Source organism: Sinocyclocheilus grahami, unplaced genomic scaffold (assembly GCF_001515645.1).
Source record: "Sinocyclocheilus grahami isolate Dianchi unplaced genomic scaffold, SAMN03320097.WGS_v1.1 scaffold1044.1, whole genome shotgun sequence".
NCBI lineage: Eukaryota > Metazoa > Chordata > Actinopteri > Cypriniformes > Cyprinidae > Sinocyclocheilus > Sinocyclocheilus grahami.
Genome location: NW_015506223.1, coordinates 17251 through 35198, shown reverse-complemented (window position 1 = coordinate 35198; position 17948 = coordinate 17251). Strand labels below are relative to the sequence as shown.

Here is a 17948-nt window from a genome sequence, read left to right as displayed (position 1 = left end):
AGCGACGATAGGTTCCTCGGTAACCCGCTATTGTTGCCATGGCATTTTTTTTTTGTTTTGTCAGTAATCCTCCAGAATGTTTTGAAGTCTGGCTGAAGATTCGTGGTCTTGCTGGATTTTGTAAACTGGTGAAAATGGATTCACTCATCTAACCAGAGGGCCATAACAACGACAATACAACAGAGACATTGTTCTGGACTATCTTCAAAAGACCCCAACTATTAAGCCACGCTCTGGGATAAAGTGCAATACATGGAAAGGTTCGTCACTGAACAAAAACACTGTCCAACAGGCACAGACTGAAGTGAAAAATTAATCAGTGTGATACACTGATCATTCACAAGGGGCTGCTGTATCTTCGCCAAACGCTCGGAGAAGCCCGCCATCTCTGTTCTCCCACAGGATGGACATCCCGCCTTGTCTTAAGAAACAGGTGAATCCTACACCACATACAGTAGATGATTCCCAGTCATATTAATTCACAGTCAATTTTAGGCCATAATTAGCCTAATTATGTCAAAATAGTACTTTTGGTTAATACTTTTTGTTCGCAGGTATGTGTTGGTTTGTTAGCCTACTGCTTGCATGAGTTTAGTTTTGGCTTCTTATTTCTCATTGTTTAATTTTTTCACGAACACTGGTGGTTTCCATTTTTAGCATTTTAAAGACATTTAAGATATGAAATGAAAATCTGGTGAGGTTGTCTGTTAGATATGGCATTATGCACTAAACAATTGCCTTTTAAATGCTGTTTTATCCAAATATGTGCTGTAAGAGAGAAAGCTGTCCCACCTAAGCTCACCTTGAGTTGACATTGATTTGAAAAGTGGCAGTGCTGCCACCTTGTGGCTCAGAACAATACAGTGGCCTTAATTGCATTATGACAGTCCATTTTGAGCAACTGTCTAATATTTAAAGGTGCAGTAGGAGATCTTGGAAAATGCAACTTTAGCCTGATAGCACTGAAAGCGAGCGTCCCACCCTCCCTGCAATCGCCTTCCAAAGCCATGGCCCCTGAACGCATATACGCCCACAGACCAGAATACCAGAGACAACATTACTACAATATGCTACATCAGCGGTTCCCAATTCCAGCCCATGTTCTGAAGTTAAGTAAATGTCAACAGATTGCCCCTCTCAGATAGTAGGGAGCAATGAACACTGTGTAGGGATCATGTTGATCGGAACACAGTTCATGCACGTAGCTCACCTCTAACGAGCTGGTTATCTGAATCGGGTGTGTTAACTGTGAGACATGCAAAATATGCAGAGCGGGCGCGAGGCGCAGGGACTGGAATTGGGAACTGCTGGGCTACATCATGTGTCATTCACCGGTGAGAAAACTTTAAAAGTACTACAATACCAGGAAGGAAGATCGGGTTGTTGATGTTTGTCTGTCTTTCTCGCTCTGTCTGCAGTCTGCACAGCGTGCGTGAATGCGCTGATGACGTACCCTGTCTGTGTGAACCCGGTGTGCAGAGGTATGCTAATACATATGTTGACAGGCAGGTAGGAAAGCCAATTAAAGCGCTCGGACCGAGTGTTTTGATTGGATGAACATTTCTTGGTCCTACGCCTTCCACAGAATATATAAATATAAATAAATAAATTTAGACCACTTAATGATTGCTATCGGGATGTGAAGAGACCAGCATAACAAAAAAAGTTTCTGAAGACAATCACCTATTGCACCTTTAAATAACTGAAATCTATATAATCTGCTAAGTATCTCTAATGTACTTTTATGTTGTTGTTTTTTTACATATTTTAAATTTGTTTTTAATTTTTAGATTTTCCATTTTCATTTTCATTTTAGTTCAGTTTAGTAATTGTTATTTGTTTTTAATTTTAGTTAAAGTTTTAGTAATTTTGTGTGTTTTTGTTAGTTCTGTGAGTTTTTGTTTTATTAAATTTGTTTATATAATTGTTATTTCAGTTTTAGTTTAGTACATCAATTTAAACTAAATAAAAAAGGAAATATTGCATGCAACTAGCTGAAAAATAAGTTGAACTTTTATAAATACATAATTTATTTGGTTAATACTTATTTGTATTACTTTTATTTCAAGTAAGTAAACATTAATATAAATATTAATATAAATGAATATAAATATATTAATAATGTGATAACCCTGCTTCCTAGGTGTGTGTGTGTGTCTGTCTGCACGTGTGTGTGTAGTCTATCATTATCAGATCTATATATCTCTCATTTTTATTTTATTTTGGTTATTTTAGTGCATCAACTTAAACTTAAACTTCAACATCAACTTTTTTTCAAAGAAAAAACAAGAAATATTGTATATATATACATGTAAAATTTTTATATTAATTAATATTAACAAATATATAAAAAAATGTACTGTATATTAACATTTATATTAACAATCCAATTGTATACATTTTATTTTAGTTTTAGGTATTTTAATATATCAAGTTAAACTAAAAAAAAGAGAAATATTACCTTGGCAACTAGTTAACACTTAGTTAACACAAGTAAGTAAACTTTTTTATACTATAATATAAATGAACAGAATTGTATAATAACTATAATAACCCTGCTTCTTAGGTATGCACAGGTATAAAACATGTTTAATTCAAATATATTAACACATTTTATATTAACATTTATATTACCAATGCCATTTTTAGTAATGTTTATGCTATTTGACTTATTTAATGTTGCACTTGGCATGTGAATTGCTTATGAACCTCTATATGTATATATATATACATGTAAAATTTTTATATTAATTAATATTAACAAATATATAAAAAAATGTACTGTATATTAACATTTATATTAACAATCCAATTGTATACATTTTATTTTAATTTTAGGTATTTTAATATATCAAGTTAAACTAAAAAAAAGAGAAATATTACCTTGGCAACTAGTTAACACTTAGTTAACACAAGTAAGTAAACTTTTTTATACTATAATATAAATGAACAGAATTGTATAATAACTATAATAACCCTGCTTCTTAGGTATGCACAGGTATAAAACATGTTTAATTCAAATATATTAACACATTTTATATTAACATTTATATTACCAATGCCATTTTTAGTAATGTTTATGCTATTTGACTTATTTAATGTTGCACTTGGCATGTGAATTGCTTATGAACCTCATGTGAAGAGAAAGAGAAAGAAAATCCCAGCAAGCTGTTGCACTTAAGTTCTGATATCATGTCACTGATGTGCAGTAGCATATTAAAATCTGTCAGTCAGCCTGTAAAATATGTCATATCTCTCATTCCTACAGGCCCAGTTCACTTGTGATTGTCTTTTCACTCGAGTAGCCTGTTTTCCTGATACAGCAGATGAAGTAATCTCAGGATGAAACAAACTGTGTGAATCTCTATAGCACAATGTCATCAGATTAACATATCAGACACGTTCTGTGCTAAAATGAAAAGAGACCCGAGAATACAATAAAAGCTTGTGAGGCCCGGCCTCTAGATATCATTGCGTTTCAATGCAGAGAGACACGCAAACAACCATCCATCTGATCTTCTGCAACATTGCGCATGTCATTGCAAGGAATCTAGGACAAGCTGTGTTTCTGGAGGAGCATTAGAGAGCTCTTCTGCACGGCTGCATCCACAAGCAGCTCCTGTCTGGCTTCTTCTACAGCGGCTACTTGTCGTTTGAGCCAATCTCATGCTGTCTGCACACACTTCCCCTCTTCTCTGGACATTAGTGTGTCATGCGCGGCTCTTCTTTACTAGTTTAGCCTCAGAGCCATTTCTGGGCTTGTTTGAGCCAATCTCATGCTGTCTGCACACACTTCCCCTCTTCTCTGGACATTAGTGTGTCCTGCGCGGCTCTTCTTTACTAGTTTAGCCTCAGAGCCATTTCTGGGCTTTTAAAAGGCTTTGCTGTTTTCGTCTTCCACGTTGCATAATAGACCTAAATGAAAGTCCTCCTCTTGGACCACATTCAGGACAAGCGAGATCTACTTCCTGTTTCTGGGTCAGTTCGAACGACCGTGAAGAAATAATGTACTCCATTGCTGACACAGTTTTGATAGTTTGATCAAATATTGCTAAGCGAAATTTTATATATAGCATCGTTTGTTACTTTCACTCATACAAGTAGGACAGTTTTTCTGAATTGAACTCATTCATGGCCATTTGTGCTCCAGACATAAATGACAACTCAAATCATGACTTGTTGAGGAAAGGCGTGGTGTTGTACATTAAAAGAGGGTCAGTGTATTCACCTTAAACACCATAGTAACCATTTTAAGATGCCCTAGCAACGGGTCATTTATTTATTTCCTAGTTAGTTTCACATTTGGGTCAGTTTTTGGCTGGTTAGTTTTGTGCATTTAACTGGTAGATCAGAATGTGATTTTATATCTCACAGTTGCCACTTTATTTCTAATAATTGTGACTTTATATCTCACAAGGGTACTATATAAAGTCACATTGTGAACTTTATAAATAAAACATTATTATTATTATTATTATTATTATTATTATTATTGTAGAATGTGACCGTATCTCACAATTGCAAATTAACACACAATTGTATCTTTTCATTTTTATAATTATAACTTTCAATCTCACAATATGATTATATTATATTCTAAAATATAACATCATTCTGGGGTTTATAAATTAAACGTTAGTATTATTATTAATTACATTTCAGAATATGACTATATCATCTAATTTTGAATTAAAATCTCACAATATTGACTTCTGAAACATAAAATCACATTGTGTACTTTATGAATAAAACATTAGAAGTAATAGTATAGAATTTAACTTAATCACACAATTGCAAATTAATGTCTCATAATGCAACTAGTATATTCTGAAATATGAAATCACATTGTGAATTATAGGATGTGACTTTATTTCTCACCATTTGCCAATTAATATCACGCATGTGAATTTTTTTCTCACAATTTTACTTTCCATTTTATCCCACAATGTGATTATATTATATTATTATACGCCAGAATTTTATTTCTCAGAATATATGTGACTTTACTTCCAAGTATATTATATTCTAAAATATTAAATCACACTTAGGATTTCTTTCTTTCTTTCTTTCTTTTTAATTTTTTTCTTTATTTTATTTATAATTGTGCCTTTATGTCTTACATCTATCTATCTATCTATCTATCTATCTATCTATCTATCTATCTATCTATCTATCTATCTATCTATCCATCCATCCATCCATCCATCCAATCCTTTTATCCCCATTTCCCCATTTCCCCATTCTTTTCCACAGCAGTGAGGAAGGAGACAAAAGTGGATGAAGCTTTAAAGGATAGCCTGTGTGGACCCCAGCTTGCCAAACGTTGGGGCTCGTGGACTGTTCCCTGCTCCTCCACGCTTCTGGGAGGAGGTGCCTTCAAAAAACACCCCCCTCGTCCAGCCTCCGGGCCCTGATTTCCCCCTGGCTAGACGGCCCCAGCGCACCACTTGCCTTTTCTGTGTCAGTATTCCGTCTCTTTACCAAAAGAAGGTGGACTCCTGTATTGATGTGCTGTTTCTGCTGCTAAATGTAAGACTCTAAACTCCACATAAGTGCTCCTACATGCTCCCACCGCCATAGCCCAGCAGTGTGGAGGGCTGTGCTAGTTATGCTAGCTCCATCAGTTGTCATGTGTCGTCAGGCTGTCATGTCGTCTTTGACGTTGCTGTATAAACTGATAGTCATAAACGTGATGCCTCTTTGTCATTTTTGAGTGGCGTAGGTTACTCATGTCTTTCTCTGGTCCCATCTGTTCGTGTGTCACATGCCACATGGCCATTAATTACATGTGGAAACCTTTCGTCATCATCAGAAGAAGGCTGTTGTGTTGATGCAATGTCTGAAATATTGCAACAAGAACAAGAGAGCAATAAGATACAAGAGGCCGTGCTGTGTTGTGAATTTTGCGTTTTCTTTCACAAGACATATTGTTTTTTTATGTATCTATTTTTTAACCTTTGGTCCCAAGTGAATGTCTTTGGGTCAGGCTTGGCTGGTTAGTTTTTCGTAGATAGTGTGATGTACCGTATGAAAGCCTGTTTCTGCCTCAGAGTAATTGTGACTCACAATTGCAACTTTATATCTCACAATTATTCATTTGAAACCCATAATGATTGTGAATATATCACAATTGCAACTTTATATTTTATAATTGGTGTTTTTCTTGTAAATGTGACTTTGTTTCTCATTATTTGGCATTATATCTTAATTACAACTGAGGTAATTTCTCACAGTGTGACTTTAAAACGTACAATAGTGATTTAATATCTCACATTCTGACTTTATATCTCGTAAATGTCAATTTATATATCAAAATGATATTGTTACTATATCATAATCAGTGTTGGGGAGTACTAACACTGTACTAGTTACATGTAATGGTGTTACATATAATTACAAAATAAATGTTACAGTTACTGAGAAAAAAATGTGTAATTAAATTAGTTATAAAAATGTTAACGATTATAAAGGGTAACATCTGAATGTTTGAAATGTTTACTCTAAAATATGAGACACCAATGTTTCAGGAATTTAGGAGACATACTTATTCGATAACCCGATTTGGGTTTATGTATATTGTATATGATTAACTTAATTTCAGATTAATTTAAGAGTAACTGTTTTTTAGATGCCAGTGTTTTCTGTCAAGCAATGCAAAGATTTGATTTCAAAAACAGTATCAAAGCTATAAAAACTTTTCTTGTTATGATTTAAAATCTGTATTTAACCTCAGAATGATCTCAAAGTAACAGTGAGGTGCTAAAGTTTGGTTTTGTGGTGGCAGGGCATTAAAATTAAATTATTATAATCTTAACGCGATGAAGCGATGAATTATTATAATCTTCTCAAGCGATGAAGGATTCTGAAAGTCTGACAGTAATCAGTTTTGAGTACTGCTGTAAGGTTAACCCTGCCTGCTTTAAATGTTTGACAATGATTAACAGTTAAAGAAGTAACCAAATGTAATCGGTTACATTACTTTAGTAAAGCAACTGAAATAGTTACACTACTTAATAAATTTTAAATAGGGTAATTTGTAATCTGTAACTTAATACATTTCTTAAGTAACCTTCCCAACACTGAGCACAATTTTCTTGTAAATGTGACTCATAATTTTATGAGTTAATATCTCACATTTGCGTCTTATCATACAATTGTGACTTTATATGTCACAATCTATGTCACATGATATTGTGACTACCGTATATCACAATAGCAGATTTATATTTTACAATTGTGAGTCTTGTAAATGTGACTTTAGTTATCATAATTGTGACTTTCTATCTTATAACTTCACTTTATATCTCATAATTGTGAGTACATTTCTCCGTAGTTGAGTGTACAGTATCTCACAATTTTGATTTATCTCACAATCTGACTTTGTCACAAATGTGAGTTAAAATCTCATAATGAGATTATATCACAACAGCAGCTTTATATTTTAAAGCTGTATGTGTTTTTTTCTTGTAAACGTGACCTTACTTCTCGTCATTTTGACTTTGTGTCTCATAATTTAACTTTAACATAATTTAACAGTAATTTAACTCTACTGTGTGTGTGCACTTGGATAGGTTAAATGCAGAGCACAAATTCCGAGTATGGGTCGCAAACACGTCTCTTCTCTTTCACTAAATGTTTTCTTTAAACTTTATCTCATAGTTACCTTTTCATTGTTTTTTCTTTTTCTTTTTTATTCTGAGGCAGACAGTGCTTTCTATGGAAGCCCGTTTCCGCCACTGAATAAAAAAAAAAAAAAAGGTATTTCATTGTTTTTTTCTCAGAATTGTGAGACATAAACTCACAATTGCGAGCTATAAAGTCAGAATTGCAAGATATAAAGTCAGAATTGTGTGATATAAACTCGCAATTGCGAGAAAAAAAGTCAGAATTGCAAGATATAAACTCAACTTCTGAAAAGTCAGAATTGCAAGAAAAAAGTCAGAATTGCGAGATATAAACTCAACTTCTCAAAAGTCAGAATTGCGAGATATAAACTCATCTTCTGAAAAGTCAGAATTGTGAGATATAAACTCAACTTCTGAAAAGTCAGAATTGTGAGATATAAACTCAACTTCTGAAGTCAGAATTGCGAGAAAAAAGTCAGAATTGCGCGATATAAACTCAACTTCTGAAAAGTCAGAATTGCGAGATATAAACTCAACTTCTGAAAAGTCAGAACTGCGAGATATAAACTCAACTTTTGAAAAGTCAGAACTGCGAGATATAAACTCAACTTGTGAAAAGTCAGAATTGCGAGAAAAAAGTCAGAATTGCGCGATATAAACTCGCAATTGCGAGAAAAAAGTCAGAATTGTGAGTTTATATCTCGCAGTTCTGACTTTATTTCTCAGAATTGCGACTTTGTATCGCAATTGCGAGTTTATATCTCTCAATTATGACTTTTTACCTCGTAATTGCGAGTTTATATCATGCAATTCTGTGAAAAAAAAGTCAGAATTGTGAGATAAAAAGTCACAATTACCTTTTTTATTTTTTATTCAGTTACTTTTATTTAGTAGCTTTCAACTACATCATGTGGATGCAAAAAGCATATTTTCCACTGATATTCATTCAAAATTAGCCTGGTATTCTAACAATATACTGTATATTGTAAGCAGCACACTACTGTACAAAAGTTTGCATTTGATAAGATTTTTTTTAAAGAAGTTGTTTATGCTCACCAAGGCTGCATTGCTCAAAAATACAGTAAATACAGTACTATTCTGAAATATTATTACAATTTAAAATAACCGTTTTGTGTTTGAATATATTGTCAAATGTAATTTATTCCTTTGATGTAAAGCTGAATTTTCAACATCATTACTCCAGTCTTCAGTGTCACATGATCCTTCAGAAATCATTCTAATATGCTGATTTGCTGCTCAAGAAACATGTCTTATTATCAATGTTGAAAACAGTTGAGCAGCTTCATAATTATTTAATGATTATACATATTTGGTAAGATTATAAATGTCTTCACTGTCACTTTTGATCAATTTAATGTGGCCTTGCTGAATAAAAGTGTACTTTCTGTTCTGTTTAGCTGGTTTTAAATACAAGAATGACAATATTCACAATACAGCACAGCTTCAACTGCCTTGTCGCTTTTGTAAAACAGTTACTTCATAGAAAGTATAAGGGCAGAAATTTTCATTAAAACTTTTACACTAAGCAAATTCATTTCATGCAATCCTTCTGCCAGACATATTAGCGAACGGGCATTTCGTGTCATAACGTTTACTGTTTTTATTGACCAATCTGCTTCCAGGACTGGAAATATCTGTTCATGATGTTCATTAGAGCACCACTATGATGCAACAGCAGGATGCAAAGCTACACTGACACCCTTAAATGAAGATAATGTGGTCTTCCCTCAGCAAGAGGGAAAACACTATTAAAGTACAGTACTGTTTGTACTATTTCTTTTTCAGTGTTTTACAGTTCAATGTGCCTTTGAAAAAGCCATGCGTAGTGCAGTGGCCCAGTTGCGTGACCTTCAATTGCTGCAGAGAATCTTTTAGTCCAAGTGCAAAAGAAGCACAGTTTGAGTAAGCACATACAGTTCTGTTTAACTCGGTTTCATTTTATTTTGATGGGAACATATTTGTGGATCTGTGAATGATACCTTGTCGCATTCTGTAGTGATATACTATTAATACTACCGTACTAATGTGAAAAGAGGGGCACTACCCGTACACATGCCACTGCAGGATATGAGTCACCCATACTAAATACAGATGAAGACCACTCACTCATTACTCTAAATTGGTTATTTTAAAATAACAGGATAAAATTCCCTTTATGAGCTGAGGAGATCATGCTTTTTGAAGCCAAGAGCTAAACTCAAAGGGATAATTCACCCAAAAATTAACATTCTGTCATCATTTACTCGCACTCATGCTGTTCCAAACCTGCATGACTTTCTTTCTTCTGAGGAATGCAAAAGGAGATGTTTAGAAGAATGTGCTGGGAATGTGAATGCAAATGTGTTTAATGGCTTCAATTTTAATCTGTTCCTTACACAAAGTGTCAATAATATGTCTTAAAATGTGGCATTTGGCACTTTTATGTGATTGTTATGTTGCTTTGTGTATTTGTTTTCCCAAGGGTTTGAAGCCACATTCATTGTAAGTGTGTGGAAAGGTGCGACTGGTACATTCTTCAAAATATCTCCTCTTGTGTTCCACAGAAGAAGAAGAAAAAGTCATAGGTTTGGAATGACTTGAGGGGGATATATATATTTTAATCAGCAAAAGGTATGAAGTATTCCTCAGTGAGGTTTGTCCCCAATCTGCATTTCTCATGAAATAGCAGAATATATCTGCTGACTTTCTGAAATGTATATATCATGATGTGTTCTACTCTTAGATGCTCTGAAAGAGCTGAATCTGTGCTTATTCTTAAAAATTTTTTTTTAATCAGGTGTTATTCTAAAGGTGCAAACATATTATGTTTTCATCATAACTCTTTCCAAGTTTGTGATCTGTAAGATTTTTTAAAATGTTTTTGAAAGAAGACTATTAAGCTCACCAAGGCTACGTTTATTTAATCAGAAATACAGTAATATTGTGAAATATCATTATAATTTAAAATCTAGTTTTCAGTTTTAATATATATTTAAATTAATAATTTATTGCTGTGATCAAAGCTGAATTTTCAGCATCATTACTCCAGTCTTGTCCCACATGATCCTTCAGAAATCAATCTAATATGCTAATATTTGCTGCTCAAGAAACATTTCTGATTATTATCAATGTTGAAAATAATTGTGCTGCTTCATATTTTTGTGGAAACCCTGACACATTTTTAGGATTCCTTTATTTATTTGAAACAGAAATCTTTGGTACACAATCAAATTAATGCATTCTTGCTGAATAAATTAATAAAAAGTAACAAATAAATAAAAATTAATGAATAAACTAAATAAATATCTTACAAACCCCAAACATTTGCACAGTAGTGTAATGATTTATTTATTTATTATTTACCTCCCTAATTGTTTAATTTCTGACCTGAATACTTCAAACTTCTAGAGTGTTCATTTTCTCCTACGTAATATTGAAGATCAAATTTGTTGTCATACAGTCTAGGGAATGGAAGCCCTGATGACGCTTGAGCGGTTAGTTTCTATGGCTGTCATGTTGTGGCCACAGATGGGTTGGATTGTCACCATTTCAGAGAGGGAGTTGAAGGAAACGCTGTCACACTGTGACCAGATGGAGTCCTTCTATCGCTCGCTTGAGTAGTAGGTGTTTACTTTTTAATGATTGGCTTCTAATAACTGCATGAACCTACATTTGTCATCATCTGGGTGTTGGTTACATAAATGTTAATCTGTGTGCGACTCGCACCCACCATATCGCCACCAAACCAAGGTCCGTCAGTCATTTTCTATGCTGTAGCCTACAGTGAATCTGCCTTGAGAGGTTATTCACTCCACTGGGTCTGAATGCTCGAACCTGCTCCCGTAGCACACTCCATCCGTCATTTCACACACACACACACACTCTAATACACACTCCTATGAATCCCCTTATGGAGTCCTAACTGACTCAAACCAGATGGTCTTCTCCATGTCCATCCCACACTGCCGGCTTCTTCCACACAGGATACCACACTGGAGGGATTGTTCCAGGATCCTGCCGAGATACTGTCTGTTGGAGAGAGAGCCGCTTATACTGGAGCTGAAGGGGTTTTCCTTTGTCGTCCAGGCCTGGCTCTACCTTTTTTCCATTGCATGGTCCAGCACATAGAAATCCCCGGAGGCCTTTCCAACAGGATATAGTCTCATGGCTCATATCCCATAGTTCACAGGGAAGACATGTGGCATTTAAAGCTTCATACACTAAACAAACAGGTCCTGATGAAACAGATCTTCAAAAGTCTACACTATTAAACTGGACTGTGTTTAAACGAACGCTATTGTTTTCTTGGTGCTTACGAATTTGAATACAAATTAATTCAATATTTTGTGTGTGTGTGTGTGTGTGTGTGTGTGTGTGTTGTGTGTTTCAAACATGAAATATAAGTATTTTTTTAAATCAAGGAAAGTTTTTAATTGATTAGACTTTGGCCTGCTTCATGCTTTAAAGAAGTACAATTATTTTGATGTTTTGACTAACATACTAAAGCTCTTGATTGTTTGATTATAATTTTAACTGTAGTGTGTTATTCAGGATAACATTTAATATATCTTAAATTGCCTAATTGAAGTTTCATCATTTCAAATGTGTAATTACAAATATATTTAAACACGACAACTACAAGTTTTGTTTAAACGAACGCTATTGTTTTCTTGGTGCTTACATACTAATATACAAAATATTTCAATTTTGTGTGTGTGTGTGTGTGTGTGTGTGTTGTGTGTTTCAAACATGAAATATAAGTATTTTTTTAAATCAAGGAAAGTTTTTAATTGATTAGACTTTGGCCTGCTTCATGCTTTAAAGAAGTACAATTATTTTGATGTTTTGACTAACATACTAAAGCTCTTGATTGTTTGATTATAATTTTAACTGTAGTGTGTTATTCAGGATAACATTTAATATATCTTAAATTGCCTAATTGAAGTTTCATCATTTCAAATGTGTAATTACAAATATTTTTAAACACGACAACTACAAGTTTTAATAGAAATAATTTAAAATATATTTTAGTTTATCATAAATCTTGTCAGTACATTCAGCAGTACACTTGAACCATTTCAATGCCAGATTCAGATTAATTAGGAAATTACATATAAAGATGAACTAAAGTTTTAGCTAAGTCAAAAAGCATTCTTAATTTGAGCTAAAATATAAAAAAAATATGTAAAAAAATGTTTTTTTAATGAAAATGTCCATAAAAATACTCTTAAAAATGTGCTAATGTGTGAGTCTTTTTCACATGGGACTGTAGAAAATTTTAATCTAGCCAATTCTGCTCAGTCTACTGAAACCACACATGTGTAGTTAACTTTATTATTTGTTAGAGACTCTACAGATTCAGTTTACTGATAGCTACCCATTTAATGTCTTAAGTGACTTGCCCTTATTGTTTTCAGGACAAAGGATAAATTAACACGAAATGGCCACTTTTAAAAAGATATTATAGATATGTAATTTCATATATCAATTGAGTTTTCTGTAAAATGTTTTATAATAAATTTAATTTAATTTGAATTAATGGTAACACTTTAGTGTAGCGACCAATTCTCAATATTAAAGGGATAGTTCACCCAAAAATGAAAATGCGTTAAAGCCCGATCTCACGGCAATTCGTACATATTTTACGAGGTAGCTAATTCGTACGAATTTGTAAGACCTTACTTCAACTTACAAGTTGCACAATTCGTATGAATTTGTACGAATGACCTACACATAACCCCACCCCTAAACCTACCCGTCACAGGGGTCTAGACAAATGGTACAAAATCGTATGAGTGAGGTCGTACGAATTTGCACGAATTATCCACCTCGTAAAATACGTACGAATTGGTCATGAGATAGCGTTGAAATTATGTCATTAATTACTCACCCTCATGTCGTTCCAAACCCGTAAGACCTTCGTTCATCTTCGGAAAACAAATTAAGATATTTTTGATGAAACAAAAAGTATTCTCGTAACTTCGTAAAATTAATGTTGAACCACTGATGTCACATGAACTATTTTACAGATGTCCTTACTAACCTTCTGGGCCTTGAACGTGTCAGTTCTGTTGCTGTCTACGGAGGGGCAGAGAGCTCGCAGATTCCATCAAAAATATCTTCATATGTGTTCTGAAGGTGAACGAAGGTCTTACGGGTTTGGAAAGACATGAGGGTGAGTAACTAATGATAGAATTTTCATTTTTGGTTGAACTATCCCTTTAACTAGTTGCTTATTAGCATGCATATTGGCTGTTTATTAATACTTATAAAACACATATTAATGCCTTATTCTGCATGGCCATATTTTAGATCACTCAATCCTACCGCATGCCTAAACTTAACCTTAATAAGCAGTAAATTTGGAGTTTATTGAGGCAAAAGCCATAGTTAATGGCAGTGTTGGGAAGGTTACTTTGGAAATGTAATAGGTTACAGATTACAAGTTACCCTATTTAAAATGTAATAAGTAGTGTAATTTTTCAATTACTTTATTAAAGTAATGTAACTGATTACATTTACTTTTTGATTACTTTTCTAAATTTCTAATGTTTTCAACTGTTTATCATTTTCAAACATGTAAACCAGGATGGGTAAACCTTACAGTAGTACTCAGCACTGATTACTGTCACTCTTTCAAAATCCTTTATCACTTGAATTAAGATTGTATTTAAATTTTAAAGTAGACATTGGATGCAAAATTCACTTTTACATGGTGTTTTCATATAAATGTATCTTAGCAGTGTACAATGATAAAAATCCATTCACTTCCTATTTTTAATCCCCCAAAATCCCAAACAGTCTCAATTATCAAGCCGTTTTGATTTTCTGAGAAGTATTATGTCATATTGTACACAACCGCCACTTAGCATGCAGTGCATTTGTTTTGTTTTTAATGGTAATGCACCACTGAATACACCTAAATTTGTTTATGTCTGCGCAAATCATTTTACTACAGACTGCTTTCTGAACGAGGGACAAGGCAGGTTTTGTAAAAAAATTCAAGGATAGATCAGTACTCCGTGTTCGTGATCCAGCTGCACCTCCAGAAGAAGTAAGTCTGACACTTTATATTTTTTATGATTATTTGCAAATCGCCTTTGCTCTTCCACAGAAGAAATGGGCGGGTGAGCAGAGCTCATTAGCATTTAAAGGGACATGTCCCAAAATGAGTCGCTGTGAACAGAGCAAGGTAAAAGGGTGTTGTTTTACACGACCACTGAGGAATTTTAACCAAAGTATGTTGCAGACCGTTCATGAAGACCCTAAAGAATCATACCAACTTGTGGAAGACGAATAGGAGGGAAGTGAACTCTTGTCTAAAATCAATAGGAATTATCCATTAAGAGAGGCGGCGTGCAAAATATGACACCGGGTTGGCTGTATCTGAAACCCAGACCTGCTGAAATGCATGATGGGGAGGGGTGGAGCCACCGCCCAGACGTTAAACTAAAAATATCAGGAGAAGGGCACCTTCAAGAGAGTTACTGTAATGCAGTATGGAGGAAGTGATGTCATAGTGCGCAAACCAATTATGTTGCGCAGATATTATCTCACGAGGAGATTCTCCGCTAACAGGTTTCCTGTCCCCATCCTACATGGTGTTTCTTAAATTAGACTAGCATATCGCTAGCTCTGTATCCGCCTGTGTTTATGTTGGAAATGAAGAGCAAAAGTGAAGCCATTTTGGGGTATTTAAAACTGAGCTATTTTAGGAAATTGTGTTGCTTAATAATAAATGATAAAAACCGCTCGTCTGCTGTATAAACATAAAGGGATGAGTATTGGTGGAGTTTTGTGATCTGCAGTGTGTGTGGTTGAAGAATTAAAGCTAGTCTGAGTCATTGTGTACTGCAGTCTCCTGCGCTGGTTGCTACGGTGAAGCGCCAGGGTCTCCTGAGCAAACCGGTCCCAGCTCGAAAGGGGACGATCACAGGCTCACTCCTGCAAACATGCACGCTGTCACAAAAATACACGTATGCAATCCCTTCAAACTATTGCTAACAGCTGAATCGGTCATATTTTTGATTGGTGTGTGAAATTGCACAGGACTGCAGTAAAACCTCCCAAGTTACCAAGGTATTTAATTGAATAACATAACAGTTATTCATATATTTAATTGAATAACACAACAAAATAATGTTGGGAGGTCAGGAGCAAACATTGAATCATGTTTAAACTACAGCTAATAAAGCTTTTAATGAGATAGATGAACTGTAGTCTCAGGTGGTTGGTGCAGGTTTAATTACAGTGTCTGTTGGTCAAAATAACAGTTTGATATTTTTTATATTTTAGCTTTCATATTGCAGGTTGGTCTTATGGATGGTCTTAAACTACAAATCAAAAGTTTTTGGTCAGTAACATTTGTTTTTGAAATACGTCTCTTATACTCACAAAGACTGCATTTGTTTGATTGAAAATACAGCAAAGATATCAATACTGTGAAATATTATTACAATTTAAAATGACTACCTTCTGTTTTAATGTATTGTAAAATGTAATTTATTCCTGTGATCAAAGCTGAATTTTCAGCATCATTACTCCAGTCTTCAGTGTCACATGATCCTTCTAATCATTATAATATACTGGTTTGCTGATTATTATCAATGATGAGAACTGTTAATCATAACTAATATCATAATCAATAATCTAAGACATTTTTTTAGGATTCTTTGATGAACAGAAAGTTAAAAAGAGCATTTATTTGATATTTGTAACATTACAATGGTATAATGTCTTTAATGTTACTTCTGATCAAAATAATGTTTCCTTGCATTGTGTAATTCATAATATTTTTAATAAAAAGAAATCAGTGTCAAAGCAATAGTTCACCCAAAATGAAAATTTGCTGAAAATGTACTCACCCTCAAACCATTCAAGACGTAGATAAGTTTTTTTTTGCATCACATCACTTGTTCACCAGTGTATCCTCTGCAGTGAATGGGTGCCGTCAGAATGAGAGTCCAAACATCTGATAAAAGCACCACAATAATCCACAAGTCATCCACACAACTCTAGTCCATCAGTTAATTTATTATGTAGCAAAAAGCTGTGTGCTTGTAAGAAACAAATCCACCATTAAGTGCTTGATCTGTGCATATTTCTCTCCTGATTCAGACCAGATCACTTTATCACTGGAGAAAGTGATAGGACCCCCTTGAAAAAGAAATGATGCATTTCAAGGGGTTTATCCTATAAAGAATACAAAAAAAAAATTCCAATTTACAAAAGTCACAGTATCATAAGTGAAACCCAGTAAACAAGATCGCATTAAGTCATAAACACTGCAAGAATAATTAAGACAGTCAAAATAATGCAATGCAAACCTTTTTGTTAGGCTGCTTGTTTTGGGGGAAGGGGCTGCATTTTAAATGCTTTCCTTATAATGGCATGTTTCCTCATTAATAATTAGCAGACCAACAAGGACGACTGCAGATGGCCCTACAGAGTGAGTTAAGATGAAAATATCTGTATCTGTGTGGAGATGGAAGGCAACGAAGAAGGGAAAATTGATCTTTGGATCAAATCCAATCTTCAGTTATCTAGTTTCGGTTATCCAAATAAACAAAACTAAATATAGGTTTAAATGGACCATGACGTGACCAAGTTCTGAAAAGTAATCCTCTGAGAGTTAGCATGTTACCATTAGCTGTTTTGCCAAGAGAATCTATTTCAACTGAAATGAAACTTCATAATATCACTCTGTAAAGAGGCAACCATTATTTCTGTGAGTCCTGCACAGCCAGATGGTGCTTAGATCCATTTGTAATGCGCCTATTAACTATAACTCCATTTGTCATGATGGGAAGACAGATTGAGGGTAAAGAGGTTTCTTTATTATTCTTCTGCATTCTGATTTTGAGATAGAAAAGGAGGTACAATTGATATGATTGTTAGACAGTGTGTCAATGGACAAAATAAAAATAGGCCTACATTTGTACACTATTCCAAATCTTCTTCAAACTAAAGAATGTACTAGTTTTGGAGTCACTGGTGGCAAAATGCTGTGAACAAAATTATTGTATGTCATAAGTGAACCTTAATGCACCACATTGAATAAGCAGAATAGCACATATTCATTGAATATTATCTATTTCGATGTGTTCTTCAAACAAAGCTAATGACAGGCTTCAGAAAACTGGTTGTACAGGGGATTTGGTCTTTTTGGAGCTTACTCTGAGAGAAACAATTATATATATATATATATATATATATATATATATATATATATGTGTGTGACTCCAGTCTTAAGTCGCTGGGGTATATTTGTAGCAATAGCCAAAAATACATTGTATAGGTCAAAATTATAGATTTTTCTTTTAT

At 34.2% G+C, this 17948-nt stretch overlaps 1 long non-coding RNA gene across 1 annotated transcript in view; it reads left to right on the top strand.

Moving 5' to 3' along the window:
* The first annotated feature begins 13 nt into the window (after nucleotides 1-13).
* The window catches only part of LOC107566070 (uncharacterized), an 18335-nt gene continuing 400 nt past the window's right edge, over nucleotides 14-17948 (top strand). The window contains exons 1-2 of the long non-coding RNA XR_001606455.1: nucleotides 14-433; nucleotides 5254-5680. This is a non-coding gene — a long non-coding RNA (uncharacterized lncRNA). The remainder of the gene's footprint in view (nucleotides 434-5253; nucleotides 5681-17948) is intronic.